Here is a 24,151-nt window from a genome sequence, read left to right on the forward strand (position 1 = left end):
TTGGACTCACTAACTACAAATGTGCTAATCTTGCCATTTCTCATTTGTCTCCATAGCACTGTAACAGAAACAGAGAGTCACACAGAAACATCAGTCCACATAGTCAGACTGGAGAGCTTGAGTCACAGAGAGTCAGAATATGACAGCATACCTGCCACAATCTGTTCTTGAGCTCTTTCCGCAGACCCTGCAGGAGATTTGCTAGATTGAGAGGACAGCCAGTGAGCTGGAACAGGCCATATATAAATAAATAATAAAACACACACACACACACACACACACACACACACACACATGCGCGCGTGCACGATTTGGAAAGATACATCTGTCTATATATATATCAGCTTTACTTTTGCAGGAATAAATTACATTTTAAAATATATTAAAATAGAAAAGCCCAGTTATTTTGAATTGCAATACTTTTATTACACAATAACCGTTTTTACTTTATTCTAATCAAATAATTAATGCAGCCATGGTAAGCAATTTCATTCAAAAACATTAAAAAACCTTTGACCAGTAGTTTATCTATACAATTTATTAAAATATGTATCTTGTTTATGAACTACCTAGAGAGCATTTTTTTTTAACAATATAAAATGGACAATATAAAAAGTGACAAAAGTAAAAACAACAAAGATTTTCAGACAAGATCAGACAAAAAAAAAAAAAACCCACAAAAGGCCAAGGGGAAAATTACATTATATAAAATAAATTTGCCTCAAAAGGCACTCTTTAACAACCAGACAAAATGTCCCAGAGCGTAGGAGAGAATTAATATATAGTCCAAAAAAATATAATAAGAAAAAGGATAGCCTACTGATTTAAGTTTCAATGCACAAAAAGTCACTGAAGGTAATGACAATTTCCGGTTCTGTAAGTGAATTGAATCAGATCTAAATGATTCAGTGAAAGTTTGTCAGACAGACTGGTTCAAACATGTGACTTCTTATTGTCGAACGATTCATTAAAAGAATATCATAAGAGTAATTTGCTCGTGAATCAAACTAAACTGCGCGCAGTGCCTTACAGTTAAATAATTATTCATGAATAGAAAAACTTTTTTTCCTTTCTCACGAGGACTGAAAGTAACAACATGCATGTGACACCATACAGGTGAGTAAATAATACATTTTTGAGTTTGAGAACTGTTCCTTCAAGAAAAGATTTTCCAAAAAATCTTCCAAGATCTTAATTTTTCAGCTTTTAATTTGTCTAACGTTACCTGTTCCTTACTTAAAATGCGATTTTATAATATAGTGCTAGTAATAATAATGAGAACATGGCATTGATCCTTTTGTTTTGGAGTATTGCTCCTCATAAATCCAAGCCTGCATGTGTTCATTCACATAGGCTACTCAGCTGTTATAGGCCTATCTTTAGATTCATAGGCTATTCCATAGAGTCGCTTATTGTTTGGCCCACATCTCACCCTTTGTGTATGCTGCTACTCTTTGTTATGAAATCTTTCAGTTGTGTCAGAACCTTACATGCCTCTCATGGTATAGCCTAACATTACAGTTCTCACTGCTCACGTTTTATTTTGTCTGATAGGAGACCGCAAAATATCCGTGAACCTGCTTGGAGATTTCTCCTTGTGCATTATGAGAAAGTGGCATCTGTCTCGGCATGAAACGAAAGCTGCGCAAGTGTTTTCTTTCTTTTTGTATAGTAAAACGGCTTCTTGAACAAGAATAAATGTTGGACGGGACTTGATTTTGTCCGGTTGTATTGCTGTGATGAGAGTGACAAAATCCCACCCTCGCACCAAGGGTAGCCCACAGAGATGTGTTATTTTGATTAAAGATTACAAGGACACATGAATATAAAAAAAAACGATGTGCACAGATACATCAATTAGTATAAATATCCTACAACATTGCATAAAAAATAAGAATTAGCTAATTTGATTTCATCGTGTCTTTATAACGAGAAGACCCAATGGCACAATTAGATATTAGTGACAATTAGTGTAGACCTGTCCCTGAAATAGTATGATGTGTGTGTGTGTGTGTGTGTGTGTGTGTGTGTGTGTGTGTGTGTGTGTGTGTGTGTGTGTGTGTGTGTGTGTGTGTGTGTGTGTCTGTTTGGCATTGATTCCTGGGATATCCATGAGACAATGAACATGATGGAACACTGCCAAGTGATGCACGTGACACAATGCGGCAGCTGGTTGGCTGACTTCAAGGCCACACTGAAGCAGGAGGCCAATTCATTGTTTACAGACCCGGAGAGCTGCACGGGCTTGAACAAGAGTTTTCAATGTGCACCGCACCACGTGTAAGATTCATTCAAATTTCTAAACACAACAGCCATATATGTTAGGGCGCACAATATATTTGGTTTAAACATTGGGGAAAAGATGAAGATTAAACCATTTTAACAGGGTCCCAGGGGATTTTTAATTATTTTTTCACAGAACTATACTTTGTGGTTGTTCATAAACTCATGCAAAGTTAGTTGAAACCACATACATAAGTAAGTATATAAGTAATAGTTAACATTTACTAGATTGCATAAGATATGTGAGGTGTTCTTAAGCGTATGGAACCTTATCAGTTTGACAGAATTTTACTGATTGTGTACGATCAGTATGATATCTACCGATACCGATGGTTTGAATAATAATAATAATAATAATAATAATAATAATAATAGAGCATATCTTAATTGGCTGGCAATCTTAGTCCAGATTAAAATGCACAAATGTATGAGTGTAAACAAATGTTTGTGGGGAAAATGGCGTATTTAAAGGGACACTTCATCCATTTGCATTAAGCTTTGTATCTTTAGAAACCCAGTCATATTTTTTAATGGTCATGATTTATTCCCTTATTTTCCCCTGAGATGGGAGAAATAAGGATTTAAGTGTTCCACTTCCTGCTTTTTATGATGTAAAAATCGTCATTTTGCGTCATAAAAAGCCGGAAGTCCCATTTCTTTGTATAAGGGTTAAGACCATAGACATCATAGAGACTAGATGCCCTATTGGCCGCAAGAAATGCGGCCGCCATCTTAAACCGGTCATACTCCTATTTGCGTTGCATAGCAGCAGATGCCAGAGCACGTGACCGGTTTAAGATGGCAGCCCCACGGCTCGTCCACGCCAATAGGCAGTAGCGGTCGATAGGGCGTCTATCTATATTATGTCTATGTTTAAGACTACAAACACTAGCTCATCATTTATTCAGGGGGAGGGTCCCACTCACGCTACAGGCCTATTAAAGAGCAGTGGGTGGGACTTCATTTGCCGAAACTAATAGCAATAGGGACGTCCCGCGTGACGTCACGCCATTTGGAGCAGCCATTTTGACGGAATAGAAAATGCTATACCGCCGGTGATAATACAGCTCGTCGCGAAATATTTCTATCATGCCCGAGCGATGCTGTGCAATTGGATGCGATCAGATACGTGATCATACAAAAGGAATATCTTTATACCGTATCCCAAAAGAAACAAAACGGAGAAACAAGTGGTTGGCGGCAATAAACAGGCAAAACGCTGATGGCGGTGTTACTGTTTGGCTTCCAACTCAACACAGCTTTGCACTCTTCATTTTGGATCAGGTAAGTTGTCCCCTCAAAGGCAAATGAATGATTTCTCGGTATCAAATGTTATAAATCCACTGTTGCCATAGAAATCCGCAATGTGTGTGTGCACACTACCATTCAGCATAACATAACAGGGCTCTCAAGTGACAGTCACTCATTTCGGTCTTTTGTCACGCTCTCCCACCACACATTGTATTTCTCACGCTGAAAAACTATTGGTAATATATTTAATATGCCGCAGCGCCCAAAACTCTGGCCGCGCCGCTCTCACTGTGGAACCGGTGTTCTGACGATTCATGCTACCCATCGAGATGTGCTACTTACTGGTTATGCGCATGTGCAGACTAATTTTTCTTCTGCTTAACACGCCCATAAATCTATGCATCCTTGCTGTGGAGACTTGTAGGAAACTCTGACAGGTCAAAGATTAATATTTGATGATAATTTTTTACTTTTCACCCCGTTTTAAAAAATAAAAACAGTACAGTATACTGCACTCTTAACTTCGAATTTTATTATAATTGTATTTCATATAATAATGTCATTTTCACTTGTTATATCAAAAGTGATAATTGCTAGTTCATTTAAAACATCAAAATATGCTCCCCATACACCTACCCTGATTTAAATGAAATAACGATGTCATAATATTGTGAGATTTACACAATTATGGAAACAATAGGGAATGAATCAAGATTCTCTGTGATCGATTCGCGGTCGGGTAGCATTTTTTTGCGAAGGCAGCACAAATCGACAGACTCTGCTATCGATTCGCGCTACGGTAGCATTTTTCGACAAGGCAGCACAAATCGTCAGAACACCGGCAGGAATCAAGCGCGTCTCCTCTGGTGTTGTTCGTCGAGCTACACGATAGCCAATCAGAAAATAGCACTATTGTATCTGGGTAAGATTTAACACAACAACCAATAAAAAACGGCTTGACCAGTCGGCCTAAACTCGAGCCAGTGCGGGCTCCTCGTCCGCGACAGGCAGGTCTTCTGATTTGGTCACGGTCCTACCCGGTCGTGTCGGCAATCCGACTGAAATATCCAGCTCCAGATTGCCTGTACTGCGGGCACCAATAAGTTGAGGAAGCTCAGGAGGAATTACTGTTGTAACTATTGTATTGTTGAACTTTTATTGTTAACATAATTATTTTTGTTTATATCATTACTGAAATAAATGGTTCACATTTACGTTGTTTTCCTTATTAGTGTTTTATTCCACGTGTATGTTAGATAAATTTGCACGACCAACATTCCATCAGTGGAACTAATGTTACTAACCTACTGTTACCTTACATGATAATAGATAACAAAATAATGGTCATGCCTACATATTTTTATTCTTATTTTGCAAATCCAAATTGCATTACAATGTTCGGACTGAATATTCAACATAAATAGAAACGAGGAGTAATTCAATATTGATTTCGGCAAAAAACTAGATTTTTTTTTTCTGTGAAATGGATTTCAAACTCTGGCGCCACCCAGCCTTGTAGACAGTAGAGTGCTTTCTCTGAATCTGATAGGCGGATAACTCCTCAGCGTTGTTCTGGATTAGTGGGAGTGGCTTGCTGAGCTGTGCAATGTGGTGCATGGTGGGAGTTGGGGTTTTCAGTACAAATGCGCCCTAAAGTTACTTTCTGTCTTTACTCGGTCAAGAAGGCACCAAATTTGAAAATTTTATTATATTTCGACTACATATATATGATCCACTTTCAATAAAGATGAATGTTCCCACAGGTGAAATGCTCCTTTAAGTATTTAGTGTTTTTTTGCTCCAAAAACACCAACATGGATAAAAATTCTGAATGGTTGTTTGAAAACATGTAAATACAGTTGGACTTCCTTTCTTCTCCGTGTCAACTAGGTGTCTGAAACAGAAAGTTGTGCTTGGTGTAACCATGATGACAGCTGTATTTCTGTTGTTCCACAAGCACCACCTACTGTCAGAGTGTGAGACATTGCATTTTCTTTCAGGCGGTCTGCTGCTTTTGTTCTGATCAATGTGAAAATCTGACCACCAAAAGTCAATGCAACAGTGTTGTAAATTGTAACTGGTCAATGGGAAAGAAGCTCATGTGCATTCTACAAAACTAAACTTATTTTGAAGTGCCCATGACAACAATCATCATGCATGTTCATAACCGCTATATGGATGAGACTTACACTGTTACATTGGCACAGCGTCTTCAGGTGAAAATGCTTCTTCTGGTGAAATGCTGAATTAAACCGATAAGACATGATGCAGCAACTACCATTTCAACAGTATCTTTTCAGAATTAATCACTTACCCTTATCTTGCTCTCTTTCTTTCCTCTTTGATAGTGCTGCCTCTTCATTTTCAAACATTAACACACATGACTGAAACAAGCAAACTTTATCAAAGTTATTATTACCAAGCATTAATGTATCTGTACCCCTGGTATGGGGCCCTCTAGTATCCACGAGGGCCCTATTCAACTGCTTATATCGCTTAGGTAGGGCCGGTGATGTACAGAATTTCGACTGCCTGCCAAATTAGTACCCACCTTGTTGAAGTATCTACCTGATTGACTAATCCTAACCCCCACAACTAATCCTAAACCTACCAATACTAGGGGGTAATAATTTGGCTGGGTCAGAATTCGGCACAACACTGTAAAGAGATCCATGTCTTCTTAAGAGACACAATCACTTTATATGATGAACAGATTGAATCTAGGCTTTTATTCACATGTCATTGATCAGCAAACTTGCATAATGCGTGAGTACCAATGAGTTTTGTTCTTGCATGTTGAGCAAGTACAGTTGAGCTTCCGCTTACCATACTTGAGTATAGTTTGCTGATCAATGATTATATGTAAATAAAGCCTAAATTAAATCTGTTCATCATACAGTATAATGCAGCCATGTCTCTCCCTCTCCATCCCCCTAGAAACTATTACGGGACAGCATCCTGGACACAAATATACTGAGAATTATCCAACTGTTTAGCGTTCTTCTTTTTCTTCCATGTGCAAAGTGAGCTTAAGTTCACCAAATTCTGTCATCATTTACATGGCTTTCTTTCTTATGCAGAATACAAAATTAGTAAGAATATTGTTATACAGTGAGGATATTTCAGCAAACCTATTCATCTGGATCAGTTCATTCAACAACTGTTATCGTGTCCCAGCCACATTCCCCTTTATGATTTTTTTTCAAACAATGATGCATGACCCGTTTCCAAGAGCAATACAAAGCAGCACATGCGTGACATGCAAAACACCCCTAAAGACTGCAAGCTCTTTCCATCCATTCAACATCTCATGTATGCAAATGCTGGCCGGCTTTGGACCATCAAAGGCACTACTTGTCATTTAGCTTCCCGTCTTCACCTTGAAGAGATTTAGAGTTGTGAGTGATTGCAGTCTAGTCCCTTGATTTAAAAGTCAATCTGAATACAATGCAACTGTTACCGGTACCACACACTTTTTCAGCAGCATAGATTACTGTAGTATTTTTCCTATACATTTTTTCTGTAGAAATTGTAAAGGATTTTTCAATAAAATTTTCTGATTTTATGTAAAAAGTAGGGTGATATCAGCTAAAATGGGCCACTTTTTGGTAAATCATTTGGGACAATAATGCAATACCATATATGCCTTTTCCACATATTAAAATGTGCAATTAAAAAAGTCAATTTTGGAACAGCATAGATTAGTGAACTGATGTGTGTGTGTGCATGTGCGTGTGTGTATGGGTGTGTGTGTGTGTACATGTGCCTTTGTTTATATTACATTGCGGGGACCAAATGTCCCCACAAGGATAGTAAAACCTGAGATCACCTACATTGTGTGGAGCAGCCAGCAGTCCCCACGAGGGAAATTGTTTAATAAATATACTAAACTTTGAATTTTGAAACTATAAAAAAATGCATTAAGTTTTCTGTGATCGGCAGGTTTAGGGGTAGGATTAGTGTAAGGGGAGAGAATATACAGTTTGTACAGTATAAAAACCATTAGGCCTATGGGACACACACACACACACACACACACACACACACACACACACACACACACACACACACACACACACACACACACACACACACACACACACACACACACACACACACGTGTGTTTGTGAGTGACACAGATGATGGCCCATTTTAGCTGAAACCATGTGGCTAATTTTACCTCAGTGGGTTAAGGTAAATTGGGCCGCCATAAAAACATCACTTTTTCAAAAAATATGTTCATATACCAACATTATTTCTGATTGATGCCATCAAGACAGATATTATGCATCATTTATTTATGTGCATGTTTTTTTTTTATATAGATTTATCATCCTTATAATAGTTTAGTTAGATTTGGCATGGCAGGCTACTTACCATGCAGCTTTCTGGTGTAGTCTTGATTTGAATTATTCCCCTGCCCACCATAGCAACCATAAACTAATCAAATCACCTGTCACTTTTATTTATAGTTAAATAATAAAAAATAGTTTATAAAAGTTAGATAAGTAACAAAACAGTTAAAAAACGATATATTTGAATATATAATTTTTAAAAGGAAGTTCAGATTACACTGAGTGTTTTTGCAGCAGAAGCAAATTCCATTGCCTTTAAAGGTTTATACAGAATCAACAGTTTTTACATAATTAAGGATTTTTACTTACAGAACTGTTTGCAACTCATTTCATAAATGTGACGTATTTCCAAAAGAAAACAGAAATTCAATGAGAAAAGATGACTTGATTTTATTCATCTGGTATTGATTAGATCTTGGAGAATGGGTGTTACACACCAGACTCAATGTGAGATTCCTGAAACAATGTAAATAGTTTTTTGGCCTATTGGTTAACTTTATCTAATAGTCTACGTGGCCTAAGTGACATCAGTGGAAAAGTTGTTTCAGAGGAAGAGCAAGTTAGTTCTTTGGTTAGAAATTCCAAAGACATTTTCTTTGGAATAACATCCACCAATGAATTGTTCACAGTAAGACCAAGAACATGCAGGAAAAGAAATTTGTCACGATTGATTTCATGTTGATTTTAGAAGCCGTTTTTTTCTTTTTTTCTGAACTGATCATGCTCTTTTTGTTATGGCTTGTTTTGTTTGCAAGCATTGAGAGTAAAGCTATTCTTTGTTTGGAGAAGATAAATGTGTTTTCATCCAGGTTGTTTGCACACATACTGTAGTGCCTGTTGTGTCAGCAGGGATTATTAGCAAAGTGTCATTCAATCTTAGTTCACAGAAAGAAAATGACACCCATTTGATTGAATTCGGGAACGTCAACCTGTAACAAAAGGAATAGCAAGCTAATTTCTAAATGTATTAGCTCAATTTATTCTCAGTTGCGGAAATTATGAAATTCAAAGATGTTTGTGAGGTTTTTCTGCATTGCGGCTGAAACAAAGTAGGCGTGTGGGTGAAAGGATGGAAAATGCAGTGTATGTGATCAACAAAACTTCAGTCTCTCCCATATATGTAAACTATGGCCAAATTTAACCCAATAAACCATACAGTTTAGGTGTCTGAGTTCACACTGGCTATGTATGGCAAGTCACTATGGCCAACAAAGAAATTTGCCTTACAACTACCATTTATGACACAGTTGCTCCAGGAAAACACTCAACCCTGCACAGTTGCGAGGAAGGAAGCTTTCTATTTTTGTTGCACTCCGAGTAGTGTAAGTTTAATCCATTTCTAGCAAAGGATCTAGACATGCATTTCCTTACAATGCCAGCACGTGTTTCCCTCTTTGAATAGTGCAGGACTGGCAGGGATGTTGTATTCTGGGCTACTAGATCATCAGTCACATTGAAGGAGGCACCAGTAGATGTTTGTCTCTGGGGAGGATTGCCTGCAATGACCTCAAACAGCTGTGGAAACACACTCCCATCTTACAAATCATAGACATCTGCCAATGGATTTTTATTGCCACATTTGAAGAGTGTGGCAGACATTCAAACTGTCAATGGTAGCTGAATGCTGTTTAACTGAAGGAGTGTTAGAAGTTCCCTTTCAAGGGAACTTCGAGCTGCGTCAAACGCTGCGGGAATGCCCCTGCGTTGTGCGTCATGAAGCACGTATGGAATCAGCCCAATGGAGAGATGAAACGTCATAGGCGGGTGACGTCATCGACCAGGAAACTATAAAGCACCCCAAAAACACAAGCGCATTAGCTTCTGTGCTTTCAGTCGCGCTACATGTGAATCTGTCCCTGTGTGATATTGTCTGTCTTACATACCCTGCACCACACAAACAATTTATCCCTATATATATATATATATTGAGAGATTATGGCGGACGAACAGCAGTTTAGAAAGTGTGTTCCTCCCTGCTCGCGTTATTTAACGAGCGGGGATACACATGATCTTTGTGTTGTTTGTTTGGGAGTTCAGCATGCCCAGTTTGCTCTCGAGGGAGCAGACTGTGAGCATTGCGAGCGTTTGCCGTTAAGGACGCTCCGCTCCCGCCGATCGCTCTTTGAGGAGAGCGGTTCGGTGCGCGCTCCCCGCGGTTCGGGTCCCGCTTCTGCCGAGGCAGAGCGGCGGCGCTTATCGTGGGGATCGCAGATGGATCTCACAGCGGGGTTTGAGACGGGCTCTGCCTTATCTCTCCCTTCACCTGTGAGATCCAGTGCCTCAGTCCCGGGTTCGGAAGCACGCGCTGCGGTTTCTTCCGCTCGGGCTGAGGCACCAATGCTGCAGCTATCCAGTTCTGAGGAACTTGATGTTGTTAGTGTTGAGGGAGATGTGGAGGATTCGCCACCCCACACTCCTGAGAGTGATGAACTTATGGAGGTGTTAACAAGAGCTGTTGAAAAACTTAATATTGAATGGCCAGTGACTAGACAGGAGTCTGTTTCTAAATCAAAGTTGGATGAGAGATTTTTGCCGTCACGTGTGCAGCCTCCACGCCGGTGCCTGCCGTTTTTCCATGATCTCCACACCGAGGTGTCGAAATCATGGAGAAAACCGGTGTCATATAGAGTGTTTAGTCCCCAGACTTCAACATACGCTAATATTATGGGAGCCAAGGCTCATGGTTATGGTGCTTTGCCTCGTGTGGAAGAGACGCTTGCGAGCCATCTCTCCCCCGAAGCAGCATCATCTTTTAAGGCACCGGCATTACCCACCAAGCCTTTAAGAAACACTTCGGCTTTGGTGGGTAAAGCATATTCGGCAGCAGGTCAGGCTGCGTCATGTCTGCATACTATGTCAATCTTGCAGGCATACCAGGCTGATCTGCTAAGGGACATGAGTGAGAGTGAGGAGGTCAGTACTGACGTAGTTCGCGAACTGCGTCAGGCTGCTGATTTATCCCTGCGTGCCACCAGAGAATCGGCCAAATTAATGGGTCGTTCTATGGCAGCTCTGGTGGCCGCAGAAAGACATTTGTGGTTAAATCAGACTAATATTAAAGAGAGAGAAAAAGCTTTTCTTTTAGATGCTCCTCTTTCTCCCATGGGGTTGTTTGGTGATGCTGTGAATTCAGTTATCGATAAATTCCAAGAAGAAAAGAAACAAACTGCAGCTTTTAAAAAGTTTCTTCCCCTTAAAGTTCATGTCCCTGGGGCTGCTGGGCGGGAGCAGCCCCGGCCGTCTTCGAGCTCATCACATAGAGCGCAGCAGAGGCAGAGTGTCGCGTCTCGTGCTCCCCCTGCTGGACAGTGGGCTCAGCCGCGACACTCTCAGCCGAAGCCTTCTCCCAGTAGAACTGATCTGAGGACAGTTATATTGGCTAAGAAGGCTTCGGCTAAGAAGAAGTCCTGACGCCAAGCCGTTCAGGATGCTGAGGGTGGTCCCCACCGAGGCGGAAAGGTGTTCACCTCTTTTTACGGTGCCCATTCCTCCTCGGTGCCCTCAGGGGCTCGTTCTGCCAACCCCGCCTTTATGCCGGGGCACAGACGATCCCAGCGAGCGCTTTCCCGAGGGACGCTCGCTCCCTCTGAGGAGGGTCTCAGAGCGGTCAGACCAGTTGTTCCCTGCCGGTGCGCCGTTACAGGGCGCTGCGTCTGCTGCTCAAGTTACACCAGAGGCCAGTCTCGAGAGGCTGGTACCCTTAGTAGAATTTCTGGCAGAGTGGAAAAGCCTTCCAAAAATATCTCATTGGGTCCTGCAGACAGTAGAAAAGGGTTATGCTATCCAGTTCAGGTGTCGTCCACCAAAATTCAGAGGGGTTCTGCACACAGTGGTGGGCCCCGAGCAGGCTCTGGTATTGGAACAAGAGGTGAAAACGCTCCTTCAAAAAGAGGCTATAGAACGGGTTCCTCCACCCAGTTTGTAGTCAGGTTATTACAGCCGATATTTCATCGTTCCAAAGAAGGATGGGGGGTTGCGTCCAATTTTAGACCTGCGCATATTGAATCGCTCGGTAGGGAAGCTAAAATTCAAGATGCTCACTATCAAGCAGATCGTGTCTCAAATCAGGTCCGAGGACTGGTTTGTCACGATAGATCTGAAGGACGCATACTTCCATGTGTCCATCCTTCCACAACACAGGAAGTTCCTGAGGTTCGCCTTCGGGGGCGAGGCGTACCAGTACAGGGTTCTTCCGTTTGGCCTAGCTTTATCTCCCCGCACTTTCACGAAATGCATGGATGCAGCACTAGTGCCTCTGAGGCTTCAGGGCATTCGTATTCTCAATTACATCGACGATTGGTTGATTTTAGCTCAGACCGAGCAGTTGGCGGTTCGGCATCGAGATGTCGTCCTCGCTCATATCAGAAAGTTGGGGTTGAGGCTGAACGCAAAGAAAAGTGTATTATCTCCTTCCCAGAAGACCACTTTTCTGGGTGTCGTTTGGGATTCGGTATCGATGCGGGCGCGACTCTCTCCGACCCGCATCGCTTCGATTCTCTCAGCTGTGAAACAAGTGAAGCTAGGCCAGCTACTCACTGTCAAGCAGTTTCAGAGACTGTTGGGTCTGATGGCAGCAGCGTCCAACGTTATACCTTGCGGCCTGTTGTACATGAGACCGCTACAGTGGTGGCTCAGGACCAAGGGATTCTCCCCGAGGGGAAATCCGCTCCGCACGTTCAAAGTCACGCGGCGCTGCCTTCGTGCTCTGGTCATGTGGAGAGAAACTTGGTTCCTATCCAAAGGTCCTGTGCTGGGGGCTCTTTGTCGTCGCATAACGCTAACGACGGATGCTTCCCTCACAGGGTGGGGGGCGGTCATGAGTGGTCGCCCAGCCCAAGGTCTGTGGCAGGATCATCATCTTTCGTGGCACATAAATTGTCTAGAGATGTTGGCTGTGTTTCAGGCTCTGAAACACTTCCTAACAGACCTGAGAGGCCATCATGTGTTAGTTCAATCAGACAACACGTCGGTGGTCTCTTATATAAATCATCAGGGGGGCCTGCGGTCTCGCCGGCTTTACAAGTTGGCCCGTCAGATCCTCCTGTGGTCCCAAGGGAAGCTACTATCTCTGAGAGCAATGTATCTCCCTGGGTATTTGAATGTGGTAGCAGACTCCCTGTCGAGGCAGGGGCCGAGGCCAGGGGAATGGAGACTCCACCCCGAGGTGGTGGAGCTCCTTTGGTTGAGTTTCGGTCGCGCCGAGGTGGACCTATTCGCTTCCAAGGAGACCACTCATTGTCATCGGTGGTTCTCCATCACTCTTCCAGCCCCCCTGGGGTTGGATGCTATGGTGCAGCCGTGGCCGAGGTCACGTCTGTACGCCTTTCCCCCGATTGCTCTGTTACCAGGAGTTCTGGAGAGGGTCCGCCGGGACGGGGTCGGTCTACTACTAGTAGCCCCGTTCTGGCCGGCCCGAGTATGGTTTGCGGACCTGATTTCTCTCCTGGACGGTTCTCCTTTGGAGCTCCCGGTCAGGAGGGATCTACTCTCCCAGGCGGGGGGCACGATACTTCACCCCCGCCCAGAATTGTGGAAACTGTGGGCTTGGCCTCTGAGGGGGCCCAGCTCATAGACTCCGGTCTCTCAACCGAGGTTGTTGAGACCATTCTTAACTCCAGAGCTCCATCCACGAGGAAGCTTTATGCCTTGAAGTGGAAACTTTTCACTTCTTGGTGTGGAGAACACCTGCAGGACCCAGTTAACTGCCCAGTGGGTGCAGTGCTGGAATTCCTGCAGGAGCGCTTCTCCACAGGGTTATCCCCCTCCACACTAAAGGTGTATGTGGCGGCACTAGCTGCTTACCACGTCCCTTTCAGTGGAGTTTCTCTTGGGAGACACCCGCTTATAACTCGTTTCCTCCGTGGCACTTTGAGTCTGAGGCCAGCAGTTCGTACGAGGGTGCCGACTTGGGATCTGGCCATTGTATTAGAAGGTCTTTCCCTAGCTCCTTTTGAACCTATCGATGAAGTTCCCGAGAAGTTTCTCACTTTTAAGACTATCTTTTTGCTTGCTATCTCTTCACTAAAAAGAATCGGAGATTTGCAGGCTCTGTCGGTTTCACCCTCGTGCCTGGAATTTGCACCTGGCATGGTTAAAGCTTTTCTGCATCCTAGACCAGGTTACGTTCCTAAGGTTCCTACTAATATTGTTAGACCTACGGTTCTGCAGGCTTTCTGTCCTCCTCCATTTATGTCATCGGACCAGGAGAAACTTAATTCACTCTGCCCTGTTAGGGCATTAGACGCTTATGTCCACAGAGCTGCCCTGTGGAGGAAATCAGAACAACTTTTTGTATGTTTCGGGCCACCCAGGAAAGGGTGTCCGGCGTCTAAACAGAGAATGAGCAAGTGGGTGGTTGAGGCTATCTCACTTGCTTATGAGTCGGCTGGCCAGCCTTCACCTTTGGTTGTCCGAGCTCACTCTACCAGGAGTATGGCTGCTTCTAAAGCTCTTTTGTCGGGGGTTTCCCTGAGTGATGTTTGTGATGCGGCTGGATGGTCTTCACCGCATACTTTTATTAAGTTCTATGACCTAGACTTAAGCTCTACCCCTGGGGCACAGGTGCTCTCGTCCTCTGTGCGCTAGTCTCACATGACGGTCATTTGGTCCTATGGCGACGTGGGTATTCGCGTTCCCGCAGCGTTTGACGCAGCTCGAAGTTCCCTTGAAAGGGAACGTCTCGGTTACGTATGTAACCCTAGTTCCCTGATAGGGAACGAGACGCTGCGTCGCTCCGCCATACTCCCGGCACTCCCGTTAGCGCTTCCTTCAAGCCTATCAGAAGCTAATGCGCTTGTGTTTTTGGGGTGCTTTATAGTTTCCTGGTCGATGACGTCACCCGCCTATGACGTTTCATCTCTCCATTGGGCTGATTCCATACGTGCTTCATGACGCACAACGCAGGGGCGTTCCCGCAGCGTTTGACGCAGCGTCTCGTTCCCTATCAGGGAACTAGGGTTACATACGTAACCGAGACGTTTTCTTGCGGTGTAATTTAACCCTGGGATATTCTAACCAGTGTGAGATGTGACAAAACCAGGGACAAAGAGGCTCTGTAGGTTCTTGTCATAAGTTTTACAAGTCAATCGGGAGTGTGTGCAGTTGTTCAGAATTGAATTGAGAATACCTTTTAAATAGTTCAATTATGGCATTTTAAATCAATGTAGCAAGCAAGTAGAATTTGAATTCATGATGGTAGAAATAAAATTGAATACAAATAAAAGAAAAATTTAAAACTACTGCTAGTAGTGGTCAAAAGTTGGAAATTATACAATTTTGTATTTTAATTTAAGGTGAGACGGATGCGAGCGGTCACTTCTCTTTACTCCTTTAAATATTTTTCATCGTATATTACATACAGAATTGGTGTGGGTACATACCTTAGCCTTGGATACAAAAAACAAACAAATTATAACCACTGTTGTTTTTCAGAAATAAATAGAATAAATAGTTCATGCATATTGTGACAGTTTGCCCTGATTTGAGATCACATTTGAGATTTGTCGAACTGATTTTCCTGTCAGTTATTAATACACCTTCATGTTTAAAGTTGGCTAAGCACATATAAACAAAATTTTTTTTGTTACAACAGCTACTGTTCCAACAGCTACAGTAAAAACACAATGATAAGGTCATTTTAGTTTGAAGGACAGAATTTACAAAAATTCTTCTAAGTTAAGGTCTCTGAACTAGAGTGGTTGAACTTGAACCAATACTAGAGAAAACACATTTGTGTTATTGGATTTTGATGCAACATCCTGTGAATGGTGGCAAATTCATTTAAAATTCAAACTTGTGTATTGAGGAGCTTATTCTTATGAGTGTTGCTCAACCCAGGTGACCGTCCATATATAGGACCAAGTTTACTCAAATTCTCTGGTTTATTGACCTATAGTGTATTTCATTATTTATCGGAGTTATTGAGGTCTGTTGATTCAGAAGGTGTGGCCTTATAAGTCAATGGCCAGAATCGCACATAATCAGTTGAGCTGCTGGCACAAGGAGAACTGCTCTAACAACTGACAGGAACTACACTCTGTTCAGAAGCTTGGGTACAATTAGAGCTCTTTTATAAATCTTTCATTCATATTCATCTGTAAGGACACTTTTGTCTTCATTTCCTTCCACTTCCGCAGGACTACGAGAGCTCTTGAGCTTAATCAGAAAAGGGAGAAAGCAATTCATTCTGCTTATGTCAGTGTGAAAGAGGAGCCTCTGTCAGGAGGCTGGAGAGCTCTTGACTCGTCTGCTCAAATGCTCTCCTGTGGGTCACACGTTTTTAAACAAATGAGCGAAAGATGAAATGCAAATTGTATGGAAAACATGTCCAGCAAAATAAATGTTGAGCTGTTCACAGCTATTGATGGGACTGAAAAGGTGTAGGAGGGAGTGTTAGAACTGGTTTTACTGCTAACACAATAGAGCTTTTCCCCCCATTTCCCCCCGAGCAAATGGGCTGTGTCTTCATGCAGGACACTAAATGCACAGAGCTTAGAGTTTAACACCTGCTCATGTTCTCAGCAGGAATCATAAAAGACAAGGATCTTCCTGCCTACAACATAGTACTGTTTAAGTTTTGGAGTAGGTTATGCTTTACACAGACTCTTGACGTGTATTCAGAAGCTGTTAATGCAATTAATATAAAGGTATTTTTTTATATAATGTGGTAACACCACAGCCATAAAAAATACTTTTTGTAAGTTATAAGAAAAAATGTTATTTCAGTATGAAATAATTTATACTATTTTACATTAATTCAATATTTTTTAAGTAAATTAATAAGAACTATTGAATTAATTGTTAATTATTGTAAGATAGTATCTTTTTTATCTGTATAATTTGCTATATTATACTATATATATAGCTTTTCAAAAATGTATTTATATTTTGAAATCGAAAATTGGGAAAAAAATTGGAAACATGCATATATTTTCTGTAAGATACTTTCAAATTTAAAATAACTGTAAATATTATTAAGTACTGTATACTTTTCTGAATTAAAAAGTATTTTAAAAGGTACATGAATTTCTTTACACCGTAAAAACGAATTATTTCAGTTTACTTAATTAAATTGTGCAAACTCGTTGCCTTAATTTAAGTAAGCATAACTTAATTACATCAAATTTTATCTGTGATCTGAGGAAGTGTACTCCCAGAGTGCATTGCGGCATGAATAAATGAATTGCTTTGTTTTACCATTTTTGGCTTTATTTTACCATTAAAACTGTATTTGCTATCGTTATTGGGGTTATACTGACAAGAGACAGCAAATAAAATTGCAGTGGTCTAATTAATTAAATTAATTAAAAAAAAACTTGTTACCATTGTTGTGGCTTGCATGCTGAATGTTGAAGTCTGTGTGTGACTCAAGCTAAATTGCTAGATATTGTCACAAATATAGAGGGATTGTATCAACCCAATTAAAAGTTCATGCCAAAAGTGTTTGCAATTAAAATGTAAAAAGATCATTATTAAACATGATAGTAATGTTATAAATCATAAATACATTCATTAAGAACATGGAAATAATTTAAGTATAAATATATATAATATTTATTACTTCACTTCCTTTGAAATCAAATAACTGTGATTTCATGTTGCATCACTGCATCAATTGGAAGAGAATCAAAATGATATAAATGAAGTTCCAAGTGCCCAACCAAAGGGAACACTAATCACAATAATGGTGAGAAATTTTAGGTTGATTTTAGGAAATCAACATGAATTTATGAAGAACGATAACTGCAGAAGTTGAAGAAATTAGTGAAAAGTCTATTAAGAATTGCCCCGCATCAAAAACCATTTGCCCCGCCTGTTTTTTGTTTTTGTTTTTTGCTTTGGCAAAATGCTACTTAAATCAGTCGAGTAATGTTTAATAGTGTTTCTGAGTAATGAAGGCATAGCATGCAAATAGTAAAGATTAATATTTTTTTATATAAGTAAGTTCAACACATTATCGGAGATTAAGTAAAGTTAACTAAACAATAGTTAGTAAGAACAATGTTAGATTTTACAGTGTAGGAATTGTTTATGTTGTTTTTTTGCCATCTAAATGAAGTGGCAGTATATTCCCTCAAAACTCAAATGCTTTTAGCTATGAATTCTTTTTTTGTATTCTATTGTTCCCAGGTTAGTTGTGATATGGTATTTTGCAAACATGGTAAATTAGATGAATTAGGAAACAGTTATTAGGAAACAAACTATTTATCATGGAAACAAACAGTCTTGTTGCTTTTAAAAAGTTCAGAGACATGGTGTAGTCCAACCCACTTCAACCCCCCAGGGTTTTACTGCTGTACTTCTCCACCTGTGACCTGGTCACATCACCCACAGCATTCTTCCCAAAACAGCCTGTCACTTCTGACCTTCCTCGTCTGCACTTTGTCACCTTGGCTGCTCAAGAATCCTGATTATTCAGGCCGTATGGTTTGTTCACCCTCGGTGAGGAAAACACCCACCAAAGAACACATGAATATGATTCATTAGAGCTGTTTGATGTGAAGGATCACTTTTATAGAAATTAACCATTACATTTTTTGGAAGCCTTTTTCTAGGTTGATTTCCCCAAAAAGTTTAACACAGGGTGGCGCTATCAAAGCTGAAGGTTGCGGGTTCGATACTGCAATGACTGAGGTGCCCTTGAGCAAGGCTCTGAACCCCCAAGGCTGCCCACTGCTCCATGTGTGTGTGTCCACAGTTTGCAGTGTATGTGTGTCCACTACTCACTCCTCCTAATATGTGTGCCCTAACATGGATGGGTTAAATGCAGAGGACAAATTCCGAGTATGGGGTACCAAACTTGTCCTTCACGTGTTAATTTCACTTAAATGACCAATGCGAGACAGGGAGGAGTGTTCAGGGAACCTGTTTGAAAGCAGTTTTTGCAATTCAAAAGAAAGAACACACCTCAGCCTTAACTTGGAGATGGTTTGTAGTTCCATTCAGTCATTAAAACTTATATTTGACAATAGTGATGAGATGGGAGAAGACTGACTTGGAAGTACAATGGAAGGATGATAGACTATAAACAAACAATAATTAGTTCACATACTGTGCTCTGATCCTGCATACATGCGTACAGATTCCTGATGCATGTAATGGAATACTTGTTTCCATTTTTCCTTTTTCATTATCAGAGATCTAAAGCACAATAATAGACTAGTGCAGAGGGTTTAGAGAGGCCACGGTGGGGCCACCCCAGTTTTTGGCTCCACCTTATTCTGCGCAGTTTGGCAGTCAGCCTGCTGTTTCACAGCTGTCTAGATCTCCAGAGTTTCCCCATCACTGCACTGACTTAGCCAGAAGCATCCAGACATCCAGCACAAAGTCTGAGCACAAAAACCTGCTATGTCTGATCGAAATCAGAACCTTTTTAATTGTAAACTCAGCATAGAGGTGATGGGTGTAACTTTTTGATAAGACATTCATAGGTTGATTTCCCCGAAAAGTTTGAGCTGCCCAACATTGCAACATTTTGGATGATTTTGGGGTGGGACTGTATGTTTGTTAGACCAGTGGTAGACGGCAATTCCATTTGGTGATGCTCCTAAATTACACACTTCACCTTTAACACACTGCAGCAGTATTTTATTTTATTTCATTTGAAGTGTTTTATTATGACATTTATGGCACCTAGCAATCTCCTATGCTGTAACTTTTACTCCAAAATCTTGCACTTTAAGTCTTTTTTAAAGACCTAATGGTAAATATACATTTTACTGCTTTCATTTTTTTTATTACATCCATCTGTGCACTGACAGTTTTGTCAACAAAAGCACACACATCTAAAATGTCCAAGATAGGGGGAGAAAAACAGTTTTCACCTGCGTTACTTGTCTTTGCAATGTTTTGTACAGCATAAATGAGGGCTGTGGGTAAAAGCGGCTCATAGGCATTTCTCTTGGCAATGCTTTCAGAAGTTTCTTTGTTGTATTTCTGCTGTCTTTAATTGAACAATGGCATTTCATATCCCATAGTGGATTTAAATATAGCATGAGCAAAGTTTGCCTGCTCTATGATCACTGCAGAATATGACAGTTGAGCTATAAAAGAGGAATGCATTGACTGAATAGCTATGGAGGAGTGTGCATGCTGGGAAAGTCTTCCTTCTAGAATAGAATTTTGCATTGTTAGTTACGGTTCCAGTTTTCAGAATTTTGGCACCAGAGTAAGTGTAAAAGATACATGACTGATGCATTAAGTTGTAAATGAGCACCATCATTTATTGAGACTGTGACAAGATTTGTTTTCCCTTGACAAATCATATACAGTACTTTGTACAGGCATCCAAGGGATTTTCTGAAACCGCCAACTGATGATAAAGGCATGTCAAGGGTTGCTATAGATATAGAACTTAACTTGAGTAAGTAGAATATATTTTGAGTAATTGTAATGCAAAAAAAAAAAAAAATTTCTAAAAGCGTTAACATGGTTATTCTCGCATATTTGATTATTCAATTGACCTAGTGACTTAAAAAGTGTGTAGAATCATCTTAAATATTTCTTCATTACTTTACATCATATTATAAAATTAAGATTTTTAAAAGTTGTATCCCTGATTTTAAGTTTGGAATCTCACTGTGCAGTTTTACAATTTACTAGTGCTGGTGATTAATGTTCCTCTTAATTAGGATTAATTAGTTAACAAACATCATAGTTTGTCTACAAAATTTACTATAGTTTGAATAGTAGTTCATATATTTTCCCATGTTTAAAATCAGATAAAAAGATATTTGGTCATTTTTGTTAAGAAGCTGCGTGTCCTGTAAAAGCAACAGCTGTTTACAGAAAGGAAAATAGTTTTTTAAGCACTGCTGTCATGTTAGAGATGAAGAAAATCAGCCAAGTCTTAGTCTGGAGTTACACAGAGTCAGTCAACCCATAGAGTCAGCTTAGATCTCATACACATACTCAGGAAACCCAGGGAGCCAGAATCCTGGGGTTGTAATGCAAAAGGGAGGAGCACACAGGAAATGAAAATACACAAATATTTGCAGATGGCAAAAACAATGCTTTATATCAATATAGCCCTGTAATAAATATGCACAGTGGAACTACAAATATACATACATGTAGCTACACTGTTCTTATCTATTGACTCAGTATGTACCGTACTTAACTATAGGCATTGTGGTAATTTTATATCTGGAGAACCATCTGGACGTCCACAGAAGCAGCAACTCAGAAGAACAAGGGAGAGGTAGCTGAGCATTCAGTGGCTGAATTTGGGGGCGTAGCCTTTGGATTTAACAGTTTCCTATGTGAGTAAATCTCCTTGCCGCTGGCCTCATTTTCAGTTCCCGCCAGGAACAGGCTAAGACTTTCCTCTGCACCCTTGGTCTTCTTTAACACCACAGAGAACCACATATAGAGACACATAAATACCAACCAAATCTGTCACACTCTCTTTTGAGAGCATGTGAGAATGAGAGGAAAAATATGCACGAGACATTTTGAGCTGGCTTTATTAAGACAAACGACATGTGATGTTGACTTCTGAAGACTTAAACCTTGTACAGATTCAAAAGGATGCATTCCACAAAGAATTCAGTACATAATGTCAACACCTAATGCTTCCAGAAAAGCTTCCCCTCCCTCCCTTCCTCGGCACAGCATGTATTGAGTTCCAGACCACACCCAACCAGAGTTCTGGGCAGTTCAGGATTTTGGAGAGGAGGAGCGCGCACTTTTTCCTCATTTCACTACTACTACGTTTACTCTGCAGTCACGCTTTCATCACTTCGTCTCAACATCTGGCTGCCCTTTCCAAACCATACAATATTTACCCTTTTAGGCTTCTCTACAGCGGTGAGTGTGAATCATAAGTAACTTTTTCTGCATGCAAACAGTTTTTAGGTGAGTAATAAAACTCTTAGAGAGGATCACAGCATCTCAGATGTCTCGAAAATACTGTCTGGAGTCAGTAGACAGTTGATTTATTGCTGTCTAAGAAGTTTTATTTATGTGTTTGAGAGTTTATAGCCTTTTAAACTGAAGAGAAGAGAGTTTGTGAGAAAAGGGGCGTTGGCGGTGATGCTTCACTGATGAATCACCAGCTTATACTTATTACTTAGACATGTTTTGTTTACTTGTTATCTTTTTAATTATACTTTGAAGCAAGTGGGAGAATCTAGATGGAATTCAGTTTTTACATCAGAAAAGAAAAACTATGTTTTGAAAAAACAAAAATATCCAGAAGGCTACTTAAATCCTCAGCATTAGTTCTCATGTTTGGCGGCTGTGCATTTTAAAATCTTTTAGAGCGAAGAACCACCAACTTTGTCTCCTATATCGCCCCCTGGTGAAAGCATTTCATCTGTCAATATAGCAAATATTTAATAAACAAACATGTTCCACTTAAAATATGTTGTAGACGAAAAATAAATGTAGATGTTTAAAAAAGATGAACATTAAATGTAGAGGGTGTGATGTTTTGTGGTTTACAGAAGACCAAGTGTTGTTCCTGAGGTGGTGCTATAACATGTTTCTCATGTCTGATTAATTTTGCATGTGTGGCATTTTATCTCACTCAGTTCAGTTTGTGCGAGATAGATAGTTGCAGTGCTTTCTCAGTGGCACATTCCAGCGTGTTGCTCGTGGGATTTTGGGGGTGTTGCTCGTGGGTTTTGGGGGTGGGGGAGTGTGAAGTGTGTTCATGAGGTGCAGTCGTTTTCACTGGACTGCCGGATGCCCGTCTGCTCTGCTATTACAACACAAACACAGCCGCAGTGAGTGCCATAATTCAAACCAACCTATCAAAGCCAAACCGCTCTAGGAAAGGATATATGCACAAGCCTTTAAAACACAGTATGATTTATAGTCTGGCCACCATGAAAACTCATATCCACCGTTATTTGAAACATATTTATCATTCTACACACAGTTTGTGTGGGAGTCCAACTTTTCCATACACCACCCACGCCACAACTCTGTTGTGGTGGCCATTTTGCACCAACTCCCCCGTTGAGAGTCTATTGGATGATTGGATGACAAAGTGATGGCTTTTTTTTCTCTCCATGTATTTATTTTTCATGCTGCAAAAGTGAACGAGTTTCCCAGTTGCTTGTTGACTAAGTTGTTTCCAACCTCAGTTTCTTTTTCTCTTTTGTTTTGGGTCTCTGATTGATCTAACTGATGTCACTCGGGAATGTGCTGCTTGCAGGGCTTCCCAGAGAATAGGTGGCGGGTTTTGTTAGCGGATGCACTGTTTCATTAGAATGCATGCTGTCAATGATTGGATCAGGAAGTGCCTCTCCCTTTGGCTGAGCATAAGCTCTGGATACTTTGTGTTTTTCTTTTCTCATGTCAAGCTCAGAGTGACCGAGCTACAGTTGATTCTTCCATATAGTCGTAGATTTTTTTATAAGAGACTAAATTCCCCCCAAACAAATCATGTAGCCTATCTTTTTTAAATCAAATCGCAAAAGAGTTTAGCGTGTAATGCCGGTAGTAAAATAAACTATAGGGTTGAATCAATAACTGACTCAGAACACCGTGTGAATAAACATCCATCTTAATATTAGCATATTCACAGTATTGCAAAGCAAAATAAAACATTGTTGTAAACCTTTGGACTGGGTATCTGTTTATATTTTCCTGATTTGATTCACTCTGTTTGTTTTAGATTCACTCATAAGAGTAATTTGTTGGTGAATCATGCAAAATTAGTCTATGTTTCTGATTCATTAAAAATAACCTCATAAGAGAATCCCATTAGAGTCATTTGTTCATCAGACTACATTGGTCATGTTGAATGATTATTTTTGTTGGCATAAAAAGACTTTCTGACATTAGTTTATGGTACACAGTCTTTTTATGCATCACATTCAATACAGACTGCAAACTCATTCATAATACATGTTATATGTGTTGTTTATTGTCCACATGCAAACATAGTAAGTAAGCATTAGATCTTTAAAGGGATAGTTCACCCAAAATCATTCATTTACTCACTCATGTTGTTCCAAACCTGTATGAGTTTCTTTTTTCTGTTGAATACAATATAAGATATTTTGAAGAATGTTGTTAACCAGACGGTTGACGGTAGTCACTGACTTCCATAGTATTCTTTTTTTCCTACTATGGAAGTCAATGGTGACCATCAACTGTCTGGTTACGAACATTCTTCATAATATCTTTTATGTTCAGCAGAAGAAAGACATTCATATATGTTTGGAACAACTTAAGGGTGAGTAAGTGATGACAAAAGTTCCATTTTTGGGTGAACTATCCCTTTAAGGTATATGAAGCTTAAAATGTGCCG

The 24,151-nt window shown here is 40.5% G+C and overlaps 1 protein-coding gene across 2 annotated transcripts in view; it reads left to right on the forward strand.

Moving 5' to 3' along the window:
• Positions 1–1,052: 1,052 nt before the first annotated feature.
• The window catches only part of emp2 (epithelial membrane protein 2), a 46,891-nt gene continuing 23,792 nt past the window's right edge, over positions 1,053–24,151 (forward strand). Inside the window, exon 1 of one of the 2 annotated variants that reach the window (XM_077212492.1) lies at positions 1,053–1,116. The gene's annotated coding sequence lies outside the window, so the exon portion shown is untranslated. Of the gene's footprint in view, positions 1,117–21,183; positions 21,697–24,151 lie in introns of those variants that run through there. The other variant, XM_077212491.1, reaches the window with a different exon arrangement.

The sequence above is a fragment of the Siphateles boraxobius genome, unplaced genomic scaffold, assembly GCF_051911475.1.
Source record: "Siphateles boraxobius isolate OS27281-9 unplaced genomic scaffold, OSU_SipBor_1 66, whole genome shotgun sequence".
NCBI classification, from domain to species: Eukaryota; Metazoa; Chordata; class Actinopteri; order Cypriniformes; family Leuciscidae; genus Siphateles; species Siphateles boraxobius.